Below are 19,569 nucleotides of genomic sequence, written 5' to 3' on the forward strand. Positions count from 1 at the left end.
GTATGTCCTAACTTAAAATCGGGATTCCGGCGCCGCGGGGGTTAATCGGAACGGGATGCCGGCTGAAATCATTCAGCCGGCATCCCGTAACAACGCAGGGTCATTTGACCCCCCCGTATCGGCGATCGCAGAAAACCGCAGGTCAATTCAGACCTGCGGTTTTCTGCGTTTCCGGTCCATTCAGGTGTCTTGTGACCCGATGAACCGGAAAAAGACTGCGATCGGTGGCGTGATTACACACCACCAATCGCAGTCCGAAGATTTGGAGAGGCGGTGTCCTGCCCTGGTGCTGAACACTGCTGTCCAGGGTGCTGATTGGTGCAGGGGAGAGAGGCGGGAGATTCAAACTTCCTGCGCTCCTCTCTCCACTCCTCTTCCTGTTCTGCACGAGCACCCGGCAGTATCGTACAGCACCAGCTCCTGCGTCCCCCTAATCGGCATCCATCACCCTCCTGCACCCATCGCCACCCAGGTAGGTTAGGGTCAGTGAGGGAGAGGCACCGTTAGGCAGGGAAAGAAGGGAAAAGTTAGTTAGGAAAAAAAAAAGAAAAAGTACTTTTATTCAAAACTTTCTTTGATCCATCTATCAGACCCCAGACCCCCCCCCCCCCCCCCTGCCACTTGCCCCCCCCACCCCCACCAGCACCAAAACACACTAGCACACCCCCGCAGGAACCTTAAACATCTCGACTTTCGCTTGCTTTCTGACTTTCTTCTCCCACTCTCTACCAGCTGTTTCCTCCAAGACCCAGATGCTGCCACCACCCTGTATAACACCAGAATAAGTACAGCTCTGGACACTGTTGCCCCCCTCACAGACAACAAAACCCGAAAAATCAACAGACAACCCTGGCACACCAACCTGACAAAAAAAACTCAGACAAGCTTCCAGGGCTGCTGAGCGGCGATGGAAGAAATCCGATTCTAAAGATCAATTCACCGCATACAAGCAATCCCTCCTCATATTTAAATCCTCACTCGCTGTCCCACAGGCCTAAACAACTTTTTAACACTTTTAACTCCCTTCTCTGTCCCCCAGTGCCCGACCCCTCTCCTCTCATCTAAGCTGAGGACTTTGCCACATACTTCAAACAAAAGATAGTCAACATCAGAGAAAGGTTCAGTGCACAGTCCCCACAGACCCTCTACACAACTGCTCGGTCCTCTTCTCCCAAAACCTGCCTCTCCACCATTACAGAAGAAAAACTCTCCACATCACATCTCACCACCTGTGCATTTGACCCAATCCTATCCCACCTCATCACTAACCTCACCACAGTGTTTATCCCATCCCTAACTCATCTCTTCAACCTATCACTAACCTCTGGTGTCTTCCCCTCTGCTTTTAAACACGCTACCATTACACCCACCCTCAAAAAGCCTTCACTTGACCCATCTTCTTTGTCCTGTTATCGCCCCATATCACTTCTTCCGTATGCCTCAAAGCTACTTGAACAACATGTCCATTCAGAACTGTCCTCGCCTCTCCTCCTGCTCCCTCTTTGACCGGCTACAGTCTGACTTCCGACCCCACCACTCGACTGAGACTGCCCTCACCAAAGTCACCAATGACCTACTAACAGACAAAACCAAAAAATATTACTCTGCCCTCCTCCTCCTTGACCTGTCCTCTGCCTTTGACACTGTCGACCACTCCCTTCTGTTGCAAACACTCTCATCTCTTGGCATCACTGAACTGGTACTCTCCTGGATCACATAATACCTCACAGACCGGACGTTTAGCGTCTCCCACTCTCACACCACCTCCTCGTCTCATTCCCTCACTCTTATGCTGACAACACACAAATCTACCTCTCTCGTCCAGACATCACCACCTTATTATCCAGAATCCCACAATGTCTATCTTCTAGATCAGGGGTACTCAACTAGTTTTATTAAAGGTCCACATACCTGGGTCTGCAGTCAGGTGAAGGTCCGAGCTGAACGCCAACAGTAAAGATGCCATGCGATCATGTGATCCATGCGCGTGGGGCGCTCTGACGTTATAGTGGAGCGCCCCGGGTAAGTCCCAGAATTAGTAATGGCCACATTAGTGCCCCAGTAAGAATAATGCCCCCAGTAAGAATAATGTCCCCATTAGTGCCCCCAGTAAGAGTAATGCCCCCATTAGTGCCCCCCTTCTCTGCTTTTGCAAAAAAATAAAAAATAAATTTGCATTCACCTGGCTGCGGTGAACATTCGCTGCTGACTGCAAGCTCAGGACCGGTGCTCCAACGTGATGACGTCTTGTAGGTCCTGTCTTGAGCTTCTAGTCAGCAGGGAGTGCTCTCCACAGCGTGAGCAAATGGAGGTGGAGGTACCGTAATTTTATTAATTTTTTTACTAGCACAAGTTGCGGTGGAGGTAACGGCTGTACTAATGGGCGTTCCATGATGGAAGTGCTCATTAGTAAGGGTACATTCACACTTGCAGAAGGACGGATCCGACAGGCTGCTCACCCTGTCAGATCCATTTTGCCACTACTTCGCCGTGTCGCTGCTCTGTGCCCATCGACTATAATGGGGATGGGGGCAGAGCTACGGGGCAGCACGGTGAGAGGCCGCCAGACTAAAAGTACTACATGTCCGACTTTTTCGTCTGGCGGCCTCACGCCGTGCACTGCCATGCTGCACCGTAGCTCCACTCCCGCTATAGTCAATGGGGAGTGGCAGTCCGGCGAAATAGCGGCAGGACGGATCTGACAGGGTGAACAGCCGGTCGGATCCGTCCTGCCGCAAGTGTGAAAGTACCCTAACAGTCCTTACAGGAAAATTCTGGCACCGGCAAGGGAACTAAAATACCAGCCTTGCTGGTGAACTACTGGCCGGGTGGCAACCCAAGCCACAGAACAGACATATGATAGTTTTGTTCCGCATCCAATTCCCATTATTGGGGGATTGGATGCGGCCCCTTAATTACAATGGGGCCACAAGAGATGCAGACAGTACACTGTGTGCTGTCTGCATCTTTTTCCGCTCCATTGAAACTAAGGGGTCCGCATCCAATGCCCCAATAATGGGAATTGGATGCGGAACAAAACTATCATGGTTTGATGGGGCTTAATCACTTTATTTAATCAGGTTACCTAAAGAAGATGGCCCAGGGGAGATGGGAACATGACACTGGAGTCAGTGACGTGTTCCCGCCTCTCTGTAGCCCTCTCCACGCACCCCTTACTTTCCAAATGTGACATTTATTTCATTGGTGGCAGTGGTGATGTCCCTCCCCTCTCCAGCAGCACGTAAGTGTCCTTTGGAGCTTGAAGCTCCCTTATGTGCTGCCGCTGCTGCAGGGGAGGAGGGACCTGTGAGCGCACTGAGGGAGAAAGCGCTGGTGCCTGCATGTGGAGGGAGCCGTCTCTCACTGCGCCCCTGGGAAGGAGGAAGTTTGCCGGTAAGCTCCGCCTCTTGCACGTACCAGAGTGTGCAGGAGGAGGAGCGCTATATGTGGAGGGAGCCGGCCTGTCTCACTGCGCTCTGGGACAGGAGGAAGTGCGCCGGTAAGCTCCTCCTCCTGCACGGCACAGTGTGCAGGAGATAGTGATGGGAAGTTCGGATCTTTTAGGTGAATCGGTTCATTTGAATCAGCTCATTCGGATCAGAATCGGATCTTCGGTTCACTTGGCGAGTCAGACTGCTGAGCTGACTCGCAAGTGAACTGAAGACTCTAGGTGCCGGTGCGCATGCGCAGCTGCTGACTCAGTCAGTGACACTGCAGTGAGTCGGCTCTTCAGCTCTCTGAAGTTGAACTCGTCTCTGATTAGTATTGAGTGTCAGGAAGAGTGATTTTTTTATAGTAAAGGGAAGCTGAGGCTGACGTTGGACAGGCGGACAGGAGGAAGCTGTCACTGTGGTGTGCAATGTGAATTGTTGTCTGTTGTGCATTGTTCCCCACAGTGACAACAGTCTGACACTGACAGTAGTACAACGAACCAAGTGATGTGAAATGTGAATGCACAGGGAAAACTATGTGCTGAACTGTGTCATCTGTCCCTTCTCTTATCTCTCTGCTCCTGTCCCTTATCTTATCACTGCTGCAACAAGAGCCGACAGCCTCAGTGTAATGTAACCTGTTCTACAGTCTGACTCACGGCTCTTTCAACTCAATGAATCGAATGAGTCTCTGACTGAGTCGGATCTTTAGGTTCTTGTGACTCATTCCATTCATTTAGACTCCCTGACCCTGCACTACTCCGAGGACTCCGAGTCAGAGCTGCTAGTGTGCTGTGCTTGCCTCGCCCCCTCAGCTCTGGTCGGTGATTGGTTGGTGGGCGGGGAGGGGAGGGGCTGGCAGGAGCAGCTTCCACTCTAAGATCATATTACGCTCCTCCCGAGTCCCTCCCTCAGGTTCCTGCTGCCAGCGTGAGCTGAGCGTCTGTCAGCATTGCTGTGTGCTGTGACTGAGCTGAGCCGGTTCAAACGGATCGGATCACTCTGAACTGAATCGATTGGAGGAGCGCTCTGAAGGATGGCCGGGGTCCGGACAACTGGCGGCCGCGGTCCGTATTTGGACCGCGGTCCGCCAGTTGAGTACCCCTGTTCTAGATCATCCTTCTTCTCCTCTCGCTTTTATAAAACTTAACATAGATAAAACATAATCTTTCTCCCATCTTGCTCAACCCCCCAACAGACTTATCTATCACGATCAATGGCTGCACTCTCTCTACGGTCAACCAAGTCCGCTGCCTTGGAGTGACCTTAGATTCCGCCCTCTCCTTTTGACCGCACATCCAAGCCCTTTCCACCACCTGCCGCCTCCAACTCAAAATCATCTCCTGCATCCGCACTTTCCCTAACTTTGAATCTGCGAAAATGCTTGTACATGCCCTCATCATCTCCCGCCTAGACTACTGCAACATTCTCCTCTGTGGCCTTCCATCTAGCACTCTCGCACCCCTCCAATCTATCCTCAACTCTGCTGCCCGACTAATCCACCTCTCACCCTGTTACTCCTCTGCCAATCCCTTCACTGGCTCCCCATTGCCCAGCGAATTCAGTTCAAAATACTAACAAATACATACAAGGCCGTCCACAACCTGTCCCCTCCCTACATCTTTGAACTACTTTCCCGATACATCCCCACACGCAATCTACGATCCTCACAAGACGTCCTTCTCTCCTCTTATCACCTCTTCCGACAATCGCTTCCAAGATTTCTGCCGTGCACACTCTGGAACTCACTACCCCAACATATCAGACTCTCACCTACAGTGGAATCCTTCAAAATAAAACCCACCTCTTCAGACAAGCCTACAACCTGTGACCCTGCTGCCTCTATACCGCCATGACCAGCTTCACCCGCACCTACTGTGTCCTTCTCCCATACCATGTAGATTGTAAGCCCTCACGGGCAGGGCCCTCTCTCCTTCTGTACCAGTCTGTAACTCGTCTTGTTCATGCTTAGTGCAATTGTCTGTATTATGTATGTGCACCGCTTATCACATGTACAGCGCTATGGAATGAATGGCGCTTTAATAATAAATAATAATAATATAAGGAGGCTCTCCAGTCTCGCCATCACAAACGGCATGCTTCTCTCCTCCCACTACATGGAAGATTAACCCCTAAGAAACCGGGCAAGTTCCTCTTCCATCCTTCCTCTACATGGCAACAGATTATAAAGGCTCATGCACACGACTGTTCTATTTTTTGCAGTCTGCAAATTAAGGTTTCACTAAACACAGATACCGGCCATGTGCATTCCGCATTTTGCGGAACGGAACATCCGGTCCCTAATAGAACAGTCCTCTCCTTGTCCGTAATGCGGACAATAATAGGACATGTTCTATTTTTATGCAGATCAGACATGCGGACATATTGGTAATGGAACGCACACTGAGTTATTTCCCGTTTTTTTTTTTTGTGTGGCCCCTTTGAAGTGAATGGTTCTGCATAAGGACCGCAAAAAATCTGAATGGACACTGAAAATAATTACATTACATAAGCCCTAAGGCAGAACTTGCAGTTGTCTGATTAAAGGGAAAAACGTGATGGGTGGGATTTCCCAGACCCTCACAACAGGTTGCTTCGTGTCAAATTTGCGTTTGGAAATTGGGAAACCTGGATGTAAAGTGCTTCCAACTTTCCTACCATCTATGAAGTCTGCTTGTGTTTTTTGCCAATCTCTGGACCCTTTATGCTGTGTGATTTTAGTTTTTTCGCTTTGGAGAACTAGTTCTGGTCTGTCCAGTAACCTTGACATTCCGGTAACTGATAAATCATGGTGTTTCATTAGAACATTCCTTTCTCTGGGTACTGACTATTCAGCCTTATCTCTTAGGGAGTAAATCTTTGAGGAGGAGAAGAAAAATAATTGCTGTCTTGACTGACCCCATCAAGAAGCTTGCTAAAAAAAATGTCTGAGAACCTGGGCGCCAGACTGATAACAGAAAAAGTTTTCAGTTTTTTCTTCAAACAGACCAGTTGTGTCCACGGGGCCGTGACTGCAGCTCAGCGCTATTCACAGCCCGAAAATTCACATTGCCGAAAATTCGCAAGCGCAAATATATTGGAGCACTCTATCTGCATATAAAGCTATTCTAATGTTCTGCCATGCCAACCAGTTTCTCCAGTCTCGGGAAACTTATAGCAGCTTGAAAAATGTAGCATAAGTGACCCACGCCTATATTTCGCACACATTCCGCGAATATTACATTGCCATTTTCGCAATCAAGAATATAATCTCGAATTTCTAGAATTCGAAAATATATGACGAATATTCTACAAAATATTCGTGAAATATCGCAAATTCAAATATTGCCCCTGTCGCTCATCACTAATTATGACACACTCAGACTCTGTGGCCGATGACTTCACAATCACTGTTTCTATGGAAACAAGAAGTTGTTACAGTGCCAGGATTCTAATGATGACATCACAAAAAGTGTGACCATGCCAGGATTCTAATGATGACATCACAAGCGGTGCCTCAGCATGACAGCGGCCATCTTGAATGTAATGTTCTTACTTTTTATGAACATAGCGTTAAGGGAGATATTACTAGTGGATAAAGTATTACCTGGGTGGATAATTTTATTTTTTGACTTGTGCAAGTTTTCTGGCATACTAAGTCTCAAGCTTTGGTACACACAGATGTTCTGCAAAAATATGTGACTTTAAATAAAACGCTTTTGAAAAATGGCAACTCACCCCTTCAGGCTCCAGCTCTGAACTCACCTACTACAACCTTAGGATACCCATAGAAAATAAGAGCTGAGTACGATTTGTGCAATTTAATAATTAAGAGAAATAAAACACAATTTTTTTCTTTAAAAAAACAACTATGTTTATTGTAAAACATTTTGGCTTTTAAGTGCATTTTTTGCGGCTCTGGCTCTTTAAGGAGGCAGTGGTTCCGTCTTCAGGATTGGCTGGATTCAGGTTCGCTAACTTGTAGAGAGGAGGTCAGTGGTTGCACGTCTGGCAGATTTTCAGGGACGGAATAGTGTCACCAGAGGTTCCTCATGTTGTTTTGCAGTCGGATCCTAGAAGAATAAATATCCACATAGGAAAAAACTGTTTACAAAAACACAAGGAGAAGACGGAGGGAAGCGGCCAAACTTACCGGACCTGGTCGTGCACCGCTCATCTTCAAGGGAATTTCAGAGGGTTTGGATGGTAAAAACCATCTATAGATGGTAAATGGGCCCAAAGGGGTAGATGGTAAATGGGCCCAAAGGGGTAGATGGTAAATGGGCCCAAAGGGGTAGATGGTAAATGGGCCCAAAGGGGTAGATGTTAAATAAGTACCAAGGGGTAGATGGTAAATGGGCCCAAAGGGATAGATGGTAAGTGGGCCCAAAGGGGTAGATGGTAAGTGGGCCCAAGCTGCAGATGGTAAGTGGCCCCAAGCCGCAGATGGTAAATGGCCCCAGGCAGCAGATGTTAAATGGGAGCCAAGCAGCAGATGGTATTTGGCTGAGGGGCAGATGTTATTAAAGAGGCCTAGCGGCAGATCTTATAGCCGGCGGCAGATGATACACGTTGGCCGCTTTCTCTTCCGGGGGATTGAGGTCCTGATGGTGGTGGCCCCCTGAAGGTCTTTCATCTCTATATCGTCGGGATATTGGCGAGGGCCAACATCCATCTTCTCATCCTCGTGGACAGACTTCATGTCTTCATCATCTGGATACTGCCGTGGGCCGATATCCATGCTCTCTACAGCGTTCACCACAGGTACAGTCAACCTCCTCCTCTTCCTAGACTTCCCCATGGTGACAGCCAGCTAGAGAAACTGACACTGATGTCAGAGCACGACCCTGATTTATGGGATTAGACCACACCCCCTGATTGTTATGTCATATGTAAATGAGGCATGCCCCCATTATGACATCACAATTAAAAAGGTCACGTCATAGAGACGGGGGGGGGGGCGGGGGGCAAGCATGACAGTAGCATTCTAATAATGACATCACAAGAAGTGCCTTAGCATGTGAGCGGCCATATTGAATGTAATGGGCTCACACTTTGCCCCCAGAAGTGTTCTTGGGACAATTTTTTTGATATCACAGCATCTACATACATGTTCTTGTCTGAAATTTTCTTTGTGTCTATTCATTCCCTTTGCATAGATTTTGGGATGATTGGTGGGATACATGACCCTAGAGATTTATGAAACCGCCTAAAAGTAGAACTTTGGTTCCTGTGGCAGCCAATCACAGAGCAGCTTTCATTTTGTATTGTGCTCTTGGAAAATAAAAGCTGAGCTATGATTGGTCGCTATGGGCAACAAGGACAGTATTCCTTTTTGCCCATTTCAACACATCTGCCCCATTGTCATCTAAATCCCTCAACCTCTCAGTTTTCATTTCTAAAATTGCTTTGTAAAAATGAAAGCAGGTCTGTGATTGGTTGTGCAGTACAATATACAGGACTATACATGGTGGCTGGACGCCGGTCAGTGCAGCCGAGATGAGGATATTTTGGGGCCTCGTGCTGCATATGGGTCTAGTCCAAAAACCCAGTGTCAGGCTGTACTGGAGTGGGGACGTCCTATACCAGACCCCACTGTACAGTATGGTCATGACACGCTCCCGGTTTGAGGCCCTCCAGAAATGTCTGCATTATTCCGATAATGCAGCATGTCCACCCCAAGGTGATCCTGGCTATGACCGTCTGTATAAGATACGGCCGGTCATCGATCACTTTGGGGCCAAATTCATGGAGGCCTACGTACCTTGAAGGGAGGTCGCGGTTGATGAGTCTCTCGTTGCGTTCAAGGGGAGACTCAGTTTCCGCCAATATATTCCCACAAAGCGGGCGAGGTATGGCGTGAAGCTATACAAAATTTGTGAGAGTACCTCAGGGTACACTTACAAATTTTGTGTGTACGAGGGGCGAGATTCCCGTATTTAACCCCCAGAATGTCCCCCCACTCTGGGTGTTAGCGGGAAACTCGTGTGGGACCTTATGTACACACTGCTGGATAACGGTTACCACTTGTACGTGGATAACTTTTATACCAGTATTCCCTTGTTCAGGTCCCTTGCCGCCAGATCCACATTCGCTTGTGGGACCGTGCGGAAAAATCAACGCGGCCTCCCTGCCTACCCCCTGGAAACCTGTTGCAGGTCAGGTATAAGGACAAGAAGGATGTCCTTATGCTGTCCACAATCCACGGTAACAGCACCACCCCAGTCTCTGTGCGAGGTACCACGGCAACGGTCCTCAAGCCCGATTGTATCGTCGACTACAATCGGTATATGGGAGGAGTTGATCTCTCTGATCAAGTCCTCAAGCCATATAACGCCATGCGCAAAACCGGGGCATGGTACAAAAAAGTTGCGGACTACTTGGTGCAGGTTGCCTTGTACAACTCTTTTGTACTATCCCGAAGCGCTGTGTCACGAGGGTGTCAAGAGCCACTTCTGACTCCGCTATACCCGGGGTCAGGAAGTCGCAGCGGGTGGCTGCGCGTTCGATGTACAAAGACAGTGCTGTTTCGTAATGGTAGCTTTCTGGGTTTGCCTTGCAATCCTTTTTGGCTCACTCAGGGATCCGTAGCTTCTCCTCCTCAGCTGTTTCTTGTCCAGCAATCCCAACCTCCTTATATTCCCATCTCCCTCTTCTCTGGTTGCCAGATATAGAGCTTCCTGCCTGGACTTCTATACTGACCCACTGGAGCTGAGTAGCTGAGATCCCTGGTTGTTGTTCCAGAGTGTTACCCTCCGGATCCCTGTTGGGCCTTGGTGGTCTGCTGTTGTCGCCCACCTGGGATTATATGTTTGTCTGTATTGTCTGTCCTCTCCTTGGTGTTTTCCTCTTAGTGTCAGTGGTGCGGACTAGTGATCCCACCGCCCTGTTCACTACACAGGGCTCATCTTAGGGAAAGCCAGGGTTTAGGCACGTGATCGGCGTACGGGTGAGGAACCCGTCTAGGGAAGTCAGGGCAGTCAGGTGCCAGCCGCAAGGTAAGTCAGGGGTCACCACCTTTCCCTCTCCCTTGGACAGGGCCTTCCCATTTCCCTCCCTTTGCGTGACGCCGGTCATTACACGCTGGCAGCACAGGGACATTCCTCCAGTTCTATGAGGCAGTCCTCAAGGACCTGATCTTTTCGGACCGGGAAAGAGCAGGCCGGAGTACCTCGGGAACTGGAGGCGCCCGGATCGTCCCTGGCCAACACTTTCCAGGTGTGGTCCCCCATACTGGAAAGGAGGGACGAACCCAAAAAAAGTGCAGAGTGTGTCACAAGAGGGGGATACGGAAGGACACCACCACTCAGTGCGACACGTGCCCCGATTATCCGGGCCTCTGCGTTATTGATTGCTTCAGGGAGTATCACACTTCTATGGAGTACTAAATTTTTATAATCCCCAACAGTCCACTAGAGAACATAATAAACTATGGCTCTCAGACTTTGGAGACACGGAAACAATTTTTCTTTTCCCCAAAAATATTAGTTTTAGTGCAGGCATCCTCATACTGCGGCCCTCCAGATGTTGTAAAACTATAACTCCCAGCATGCCCAGACAACCTACAGCCATCAGCAGGGCATGGTGGGAATTGTAGTTTTACAACATCTGGAGGGCCGCAGTTTTAGGATGCCTGCTTAGTGTCTCCAAAGTCTGAGAGCCATACATATTGGGCATCGTCGCGTGCGTAAAAGTCGTCGCTATAAAAATAACTTTTGACCAATCGCCTCGGATGAACGGTGTTAAAAATATAAAATAAAAACGGTGCCAAAACACCCATTTTTGGGCAAAATTTCAATTTGAATCCATTTTGCCGGTAATAAAGCAAGGGTTAACAGCCAAACAAAACTAAATATTTATTGCCCCGATTCTGTAGTTTGCAGAAACACCCCATATGTGGTCGTAAATGGCTATATAGCCGCACGGCATGGCATAGAACGAAGGGAACTCCATACGGTTTCTGTAAGACAGATTTTGATAGACAGTTTTTTTTTTGACACCATGTCCCATTAGAAGCCCCCCCTGATGTAGCCTAGACTAGAAACTCCAAAAAAGTGACCCCCATCTAAGAAACTACACCCCTCAAGGTATTCAAGTTACTTTACAAACTAAGTTAACCCTTTAAGTGTTCCACAAAACTAAATAGCGAATGTAGAAACAATTTTAGAATTTAATTTTTTTGTTACATTGCCTCAAAAAGAGTAATATAGAGCAACCAAAAATCAAATTTACCCCTAAAATAGTCCCAAAACAACAACCACCTTATCCCGTAGTTTCCTAGATGGGGTCACTTTTATGGAGTTTCTACTCTAGGGGTGCATCAGGGGGCTTGAAAGGGTACATGGTGTAAATAAACCAGTCCAGCAAAATCTGCCTTCCAAAAACCATATGACGTTCCCCTTCTTCTATGTCCTGCCGTTTAGCCAAATAGTAGTTTACGACCACATATGGGGTGTTTCTGCAAACTACAGAATCAGGGCAACCCATTTTGAGTTTTGTTTGGCTGTTAACCCATTTTTTCCAATAATAAAGTAAGGGTTAAAATGGAAAATTTTCCCAAAAATTGAAATTTCTAAATTGTTTCTCCATCTGCCATTAACTCTTGTGGAACACCTAAAGGGTTAACAAAGTTTGTAAACCCAGTTTTGAATACCTTGAGGGGTGTACTTTCTTAGATGGAGTCACTTTTTTGAAATTTCTATTCTAGGGGTACTACAGGGGGCTTCAAATTGGACATGGTATAAACAAAACCAGTCCTGCAAAATCTGCCTTCCAAAACCCATATGGTGTTCCCCTCCTTCTATGTGCTCCCGTTCGGTCAAACAGTAGTTTACGACCACATATGGGGTGTTTCTGCAAACTACAGAATCAGGGCAACCCATATTGAGTTTTGTTTGGCAGTTAACCCTTGTTTTACTCCTGGAAAAAATTAATTATATTGGAAAATTTTCCAAAAAATAGAAATTTTGAAATTGTTTCTCCATCTGCCATTAACTCTTGTGGAACACCTAAAGGGTTAACAAAGTTTGTAAACCTAGTTTTGAATACCTTGAGGGGTGTACTTTCTTAGATGGAGTCACTTTTTTGAAATTTCTATTCTAGGGGTACAACAGGGGGCTTCAAATTGGACATGGTATAAACAAAACCAGTCCTGCAAAATCTGCCTTCCAAAACCCATATGGTGTTCCCCTCTTTCTATGTGCTCCCGTTCGGCCAAACAGTAGTTTACGACCACATATGGGGTGTTTCTGCAAGCTACAGAATCTGGGCAACCCATATTGAGTTTTGTTTGGCAGTTAACCCTTGTTTTACTCCTGGAAAAAATTGATTATATTGGAAAATCTTCCAAAAAATAGAGATTTCGAAATTGTTTCTCCATCTACCATTAACTCTTGTGGAACACCTAAAGGGTTAACAAAGTTTGTAAACCCAGTTTTGAATACCTTGAGGGGTGTACTTTCTTAGATGGAGTCACTTTTTTGAAATTTCTATTCTAGGGGTACAACAGGGGGCTTCAAATTGGACATGGTATAAACAAAACCAGTCCTGCAAAATCTGCCTTCCAAAACCCATATGGCGTTCCCCTCCTTCTATGTGCTCCCGTTTGGCCAAACAGTAGTTTACGACCACATATGGGGTGTTTCTGCAAGCTACAGAATCAGGGAAACCCATATTGAGTTTTGTTTGGCAGTTAACCCTTGTTTTACTCCTGGAAAAAATTGATTATATTGGAAAATTTTCCAAAAAATAGAAATTTCGAAATTGTTTTTCCATCTGCCATTAACTCTTGTGGAACACCTAAAGGGTTAACAAAGTTTGTAAACCCAGTTTTGAATACCTTGAGGGGTGTACTTTCTTAGATGGAGTCACTTTTTTGAAATTTCTATTCTAGGGGTACAACAGGGGGCTTCAAATTGGACATAGTATAAACAAAACCAGTCCAGCAAAATCTGCCTTCCAAAACCCATATGGCGTTCCCCTCCTTCTATGTGCTCCTGTTCGGCCAAACAGTAGTTTACGACCACATATGGGGTGTTTCTGCAAACTACAGAATCAGGGCAACCCATATTGAGTTTTGTTTGGCAGTTAACTCTTGTTTTACTCCTGGAAAAAAATTGATTATATTGGAAAATTTTCCAAAAAATAGAAATTTCGAAATTGTTTCTCCATCTGCCATTAACTCTTGTGGAACACCTAAAGGGTTAACAAAGTTTGTAAACCCAGTTTTGAATACCTTGAGGGGTGTACTTTCTTAGATGGAGTCACTTTTTTGAAATTTCTATTCTAGGGGTACAACAGGGGGCTTCAAATTGGACATAGTATAAACAAAACCAGTCCAGCAAAATCTGCCTTCCAAAACCCATATGGCGTTCCCCTCCTTCTATGTGCTCCTGTTCGGCCAAACAGTAGTTTACGACCACATATGGGGTGTTTCTGCAAACTACAGAATCAGGGAAACCCATTTTGAGTGTTGTTTGGCAGTTAACCCTTGTTTTACTCCTGGAAAAAATTGATTATATTGGAAAATTTTCCAAAAAATAGAAATTTCGAAATTGTTTCTCAATCTGCCATTAACTCTTGTGGAAGACCTAAAGGGTTAATAAAGTTTGAAAAAAACTGTTTTGAATACCTTGAGGGGTGTAGTTTCTAGAATGGGGTCATTTTTGGGAGGTTTCTATTATCTAAGCCTCACAATATGACTTCAAACCTGAACTGGGATTTTGAAGATTTCTGAAAAATTGCAAAATTTGCTTCTAAACTTCTAAGCCTTGTAACATCCCCAAAAAATAAAATATCATTCCCAAAATGCTACAAACATGAAGTAGACATATGGGGAATGTAAAGTCATCACAATTTTTGGGGGTATTACTATGTATTACAGAAGTAGAGAAACTGAAACTTTGAAATTTGCGAATTTTTCCAAATTTTTGGTAAAATTTTTATTTTTTTATGCAAAAAAATTAACTTTTTTGACCCAATTTTAGCAGTGTCATCAAGTACAATATGTGACGAAAAAACAATCTCAGAACGGCCTGGGTAAGTCAAAGCGTTTTAAAGTTATCAGCACTTAAAGTGACACTGGTTAGATTTGCAAAAAATGGCCTGGTCCTTAAGGTGAAATAGGGCTGTGTCCTTAAGGGGTTAAGTGGTTGAAGTGTAACTGCCGTTCTATTTTTATTTGTGTAATGTATAGGGGCAGTGATGCTGACCATTTTTGTAATATACTTTAATTACTGAAATCATACATTTCTATTAGAAAAATAGCTGTAAAGTGGCCCATTTTGAGCCTTAGTAACTCTCCTGTCTTCTGTTTACATAACAGTGGAGACTTGCTAACACTGACTGTGTTATGTAAAAAGAAGACAGAGGAGCGTTGCTAAGTCTCATCAATAGGGATGAGCAAATTGACTTCGGCTGCTTTGTCCGAAGTTGATTCACATAAAACTGTACAGAGGTACCACTTGGAACAGAACCCAAGTCCAGTATCAAGGTTTTTTACGGTAATAATTAATTCACAAAGTTATTATACAAGTAATAACTTCGGCTCATCGGAGCCAATACATTCTAATATTGTACGGAACTCCCGCTTCGTATAGTATTACAACGAAGTTGTATGCGAATCAACTTGTATGAAGCAGCCGAAGTTGATTCGCTCATCCTTAGTCATCAATATCAGATCGGCGGTGGTCCGACAACTGGCACCCTCGCCGATCAGCTGTATGAAGGCAAGGCGCGCAGTGTGTGTGTGCCGTCTCCCTTCTCTCTTCTGCTATGTCTAGACCGCTGCCATACCCCTCTGTTTTTTCCCTAACACTTTTTTTTAGAACATCCATTCAGAGATTGCAGCTGCACACAAATGGTGCAGCCTCTGAGCTGGGGGCCCGCTATCAGTGACAGTAGGGCTCCCCATAGATAAGGCAGGGACCGTTCCTGTGTCTCTGCCTTCTAGATTGCTGTATACACAGCGCTGAATGAGGGAAATTAACTTTCTAACGTCCTAAAAAAAAAATTACATTAACAGAATGATGCCAGCATAAAGTAGACAGATGGTGAATGTTAACCACCTCCCGTCCGCCCATAGACTATAAACGTCCGGAAGGTGGTTCTCTATTTCTGAATGGACATTCCAGAATGTCCGTTCAGAAACTGCAGCTGCACGCTAATCGTGCAGCTGCTGATCGGGTTGCCCGCTGTCAGTGACAGCAGGGCAACCCAGAGAGAAGGCAGGGACAGTGCCCAGGTGTCCCTGCCTTCTGGATCGCTGCATACACAGCGCTCACTGAGCGCTGTGTATGCAGAGCCAGAAGCGCTATGGAGAGTGCAGGAGCTGTATTGCGCTGTACAGCCTCTCTGGGGGGTGCATTTCTCCTGTAACTGGGGCTACTATGTCAGCCCCAGTTACAGGAGAAATCAACAGTGAAAAAAAAAATGAAAAAGTGAAGTAAATGTCCCCCAGAGGTCTTGTATGACCTTATGGGGGACGAAAAGTGTAAGATAAAAAATAAAAAAATAAAGTGTTAAAAAAATAAAATAAAAAAAAGGTTTCACATGTAAAAAAAAAAATCCCAAGTAAGCAATAAAAAAAAAAATCTTAAAAATAGAAAAAATAAAATAAAATAGACATATTTGGTATTGCCGTGTCCATGACGGTTGGCTCTATAAATATATCACATAATCGACCCAGTCCAATAAACACCATAAAAATTAAAAATAAATAACTGTCAAAAAAAGCCATTTTTGTCACCTTACATCACAAAAAGTGCAACACCAAGTGATAAAAAAGGCGTATGTCCCACAAAATGGTACCAATAAAACCGTCACCTCATCCCGCAAAAAATGAGCCCCACATAAGAAAATCTCTCAAAAAGTAAAAAAAACTATAGCTCTTAGAACATGGAGACACTAAAACATCTTTTTTTTTGGTTTCAAAAATGCTATTATTGTGTTAAAGTGAAATAAATTAAAAAAAGTATACATATTAGGTATTGCCGCGTCTGTAAAAACCAGCTCTATAAAAATATCACATGACCTAACCCCTCGGGTGAACACCGTAAAAAAAAATAATGATAAACTGTGTCAAAACAAGCAATTTTTGTCACCTTACAACACAAAAAGTGCAACACCAAGTGATCAAAAAGGCGTATGTCCCACAAAATGGTACCAATAAAACCGTCACCTCATCCCGCAAAAAATGAGCCCCTATTTCAAAAATGCTATTATTGTGTAAAACTTTAATAAATAAGAAAAAGTATACATATTAGGTATCGCCACGTCCATAACAATCTGCTCTATAAAAATGTCACTTGACTGAACCCCTCAGGTGAACGCTGTAAAAATAAATAAATAAAAACTGTGCTAAAACAACCAATTTTTTGGTCACCTTGCCCCATAAAGTGTTATAATGAATGATCAAAAAATCATATGTACCCAGAAATAGTACCAATAAAACTGGCACCTTATCCCCTAGTTTCCAAAATGGGGTCACTTCTTGGGAGTTTCTACTGTAAGGGTGCATCAGGGGGGCTTCAAATGGGACATGGCATCTAAAAACCATGTGGAGTTCCTTTTCTTCTGCGCCCTGCCGTGTGCCCATAGAGCAGTTTATGACCACATGTGGGGTGTTTCTGTAAACCACAGAATCTGGGTAATAAATATTGAGTTTTGTTTGGTTGTTAACCATCGATGTGTTAAAGAAAAAATTGGATTAAAATGGAAAATCTGTCAAAAAAGTGAAATTTAAAAATTTGATCTCCATTTTCCTTTAATTCTTGTGGAACGCCTAAAGGGTTAACAAAGTTTGTAAAATCGTTTTTAAGTAACTTGAGGGGTGTAGTTTCTACAATGGGGTCATTTATGGGGGTATCCACTATGTAGGCCCCACAAAGTGACTTCAGACCTGAACTGGTCCTTAAAAAGTGGGTTTTGCCAATTTTCTTAAAAATTTGAAGAATTGCTTCTAAACTTCTAAGCCTTCTAACGTCATAAAAAAATAAAATGATATTTCCAAAATGATGCCAACATAAAGTAGACATATGGGGAATGTTAAGTAATAAATATTTTATGAGGTATCACTTTCTGTTTTAAAAGCAGAGAAATTGAAATTTAGAAAATTGCGATTTTTTCTACATTTTTTGGTAAATTTGGGATTTTTTCATAAATAAAGGTGAAATATATTGACTCAAATTGATGACTATCATGAAGTACAATGTGTCACGAGAAAACAATCTCTGAATGACTTGGATAAGTAAAGGCGTTCCAAAGTTATTACCACATAAAGTGAGATATGTCAGTTTTGCAAAATTAGGCCTGGTCAGGAACGGGGCAAATAAGGATTTCATGAGTTATCACTATCTGTCTTAAAAGCACTATTTTAGAATTTAGAAAATAGTACATTTTTCCAAATTTTTGGTACCTTTTTGATTTTTTTTTAATAATTAAAGGTAAAACATATTGACTCAAATTCACCATCAACATGATGTACAATGTCTCACGAGAAAGCAGTCTCTGATTGGCTTGGATTATAAAAGCATTCAAAAGTTATTACCACATACTCTAAAAGTGACAAATGTCAGATTCACAAAATTCGGCTTAGTCAGAAAGGGGGCAAATGGCCTGGTCTGGAAGTGGTTAAAGAGAGGGAGCCCAGCAGAGTATCGCAGACCAGTAAGAGAAGGAGCGGGGAACCGGCACCAAGAAGCAGGTAAGGTTAGGGCTAGGTCATGCTTCAGTATATGCAAATTCAGGGCATTTCAGCATTTAGTATATAGTGAAGAGCTTTTGTATTTCTTAGGCCTCATGCACATGGCCTTTGGGCGTGGCCGTATTTAAGCCTGCAAACCGCGATTCGGCAATCCACGGCCGCCGGCCGTGTGCACCACGGATCACGAATGCGGACCTATTCACTCAAATGGGTCCGCAATTCCAAAAATGCGGAACGGAGTCACGGAACGGAACACCGGAAGCACTATGGAGTGCTTCCAGGGTGTTTCTTTCCGTTGTTCCGCACCGCAAATAAATATGACGTCATTTTTTTTGCGCTGCGGACAGACCACGGACCCATTCAAGTTGAATGGGTCCGGCTCTCTGCACGGATGTTGCCCGTGCATTGGGGACCGCAATTGGGGTCCCCAATGCACGGAACGGCCGCCACAACGGCCATGTGCATGTGGCCTTAAAGAGAATGTCCTTGTGGAGAGGAAGGAACAAAGCAGGAAAATCCATTTATTTTCCCACCGGTGATCCAAGCTCTGCAACTTGGCACCAGACCAAACGGTACACAGAGAGAACCCAACTTCCCGTCTATGTATCTCCAGCACTTGTTGAGGAGCCTAGAAAGATCTGTCAGAGCATAGAGAATATACAGTAGACAGAACTGGACATTTTTGAGATTTTTGTAGGTCCCTGTTTCAGCTTTGTAGACTGTAAGAAGGAACAAGAGGCCGTCATTGACGTAAGATAGGTGTCACCGAGGTTCCTGGCCTCGGTGAGGTAAGAACCAGATTTTTCCCTGAAGTGTCAGTTTTGCAGTTGCAGTCTGACACTTCAGCTGTTAGTATGGCTGTAAAGTCGATCCGAGCCGGTTCTTATTGGGAGCAGCCAAAGAGCAGGGTGGGTGGCTGTTCCCCACGGTTCTAAGCTGGGTTTTGGGCTGGGATATAAAAACCCAGCCAGCACGTTCAGCTGTGGTGGATTATCCTCCATGTCAGAGAAGCTGTGTCTTGAGAGCTGCATGATGGGGAAACAGGCCTCTAAAGCCTGCTGTGGACTGCAGGTGGAAAACTGCTGACCAGGTGAAGGTTTTTTGCACTGTGGACTTTGTGTAATGTGAACAGGCACCAAAACTGAACACCGTTACCTTTGGCTTGTTTTTCCTTATGTGTGAATAAAACACTAAACTTTGCTTTACAACCTTGTTTTTGCCTCTGTACGGTGTCCGCTTACCCTGCCTACCAAAGCGAACCCCCCCCCCAAGACCTAGACACCCAAAGATAGGATGGGGAGTGAGACAGGGTACAACCTTGAACCAAGAAAGAAAAAAAAAAAATTCTCTTAGCAATCCAGACTTGGTAGGAATGATAGACCAACCAAAACTGGAAAGAGAAGGGAAGGGGCAGGAGAAATTAACATTCCTGAAGAATCAAGATTTTATTTCAGTATG

The 19,569-nt window shown here is 45.0% G+C and overlaps 1 protein-coding gene across 1 annotated transcript in view; it reads left to right on the forward strand.

Moving 5' to 3' along the window:
• Positions 1-19,569, forward strand: part of DIO1 (iodothyronine deiodinase 1) — a 41,035-nt gene that overhangs the window by 18,571 nt on the left and 2,895 nt on the right. The window lies entirely within an intron of this gene.

This window comes from Bufo bufo, chromosome 9 (assembly GCF_905171765.1).
Source record: "Bufo bufo chromosome 9, aBufBuf1.1, whole genome shotgun sequence".
NCBI lineage: Eukaryota > Metazoa > Chordata > Amphibia > Anura > Bufonidae > Bufo > Bufo bufo.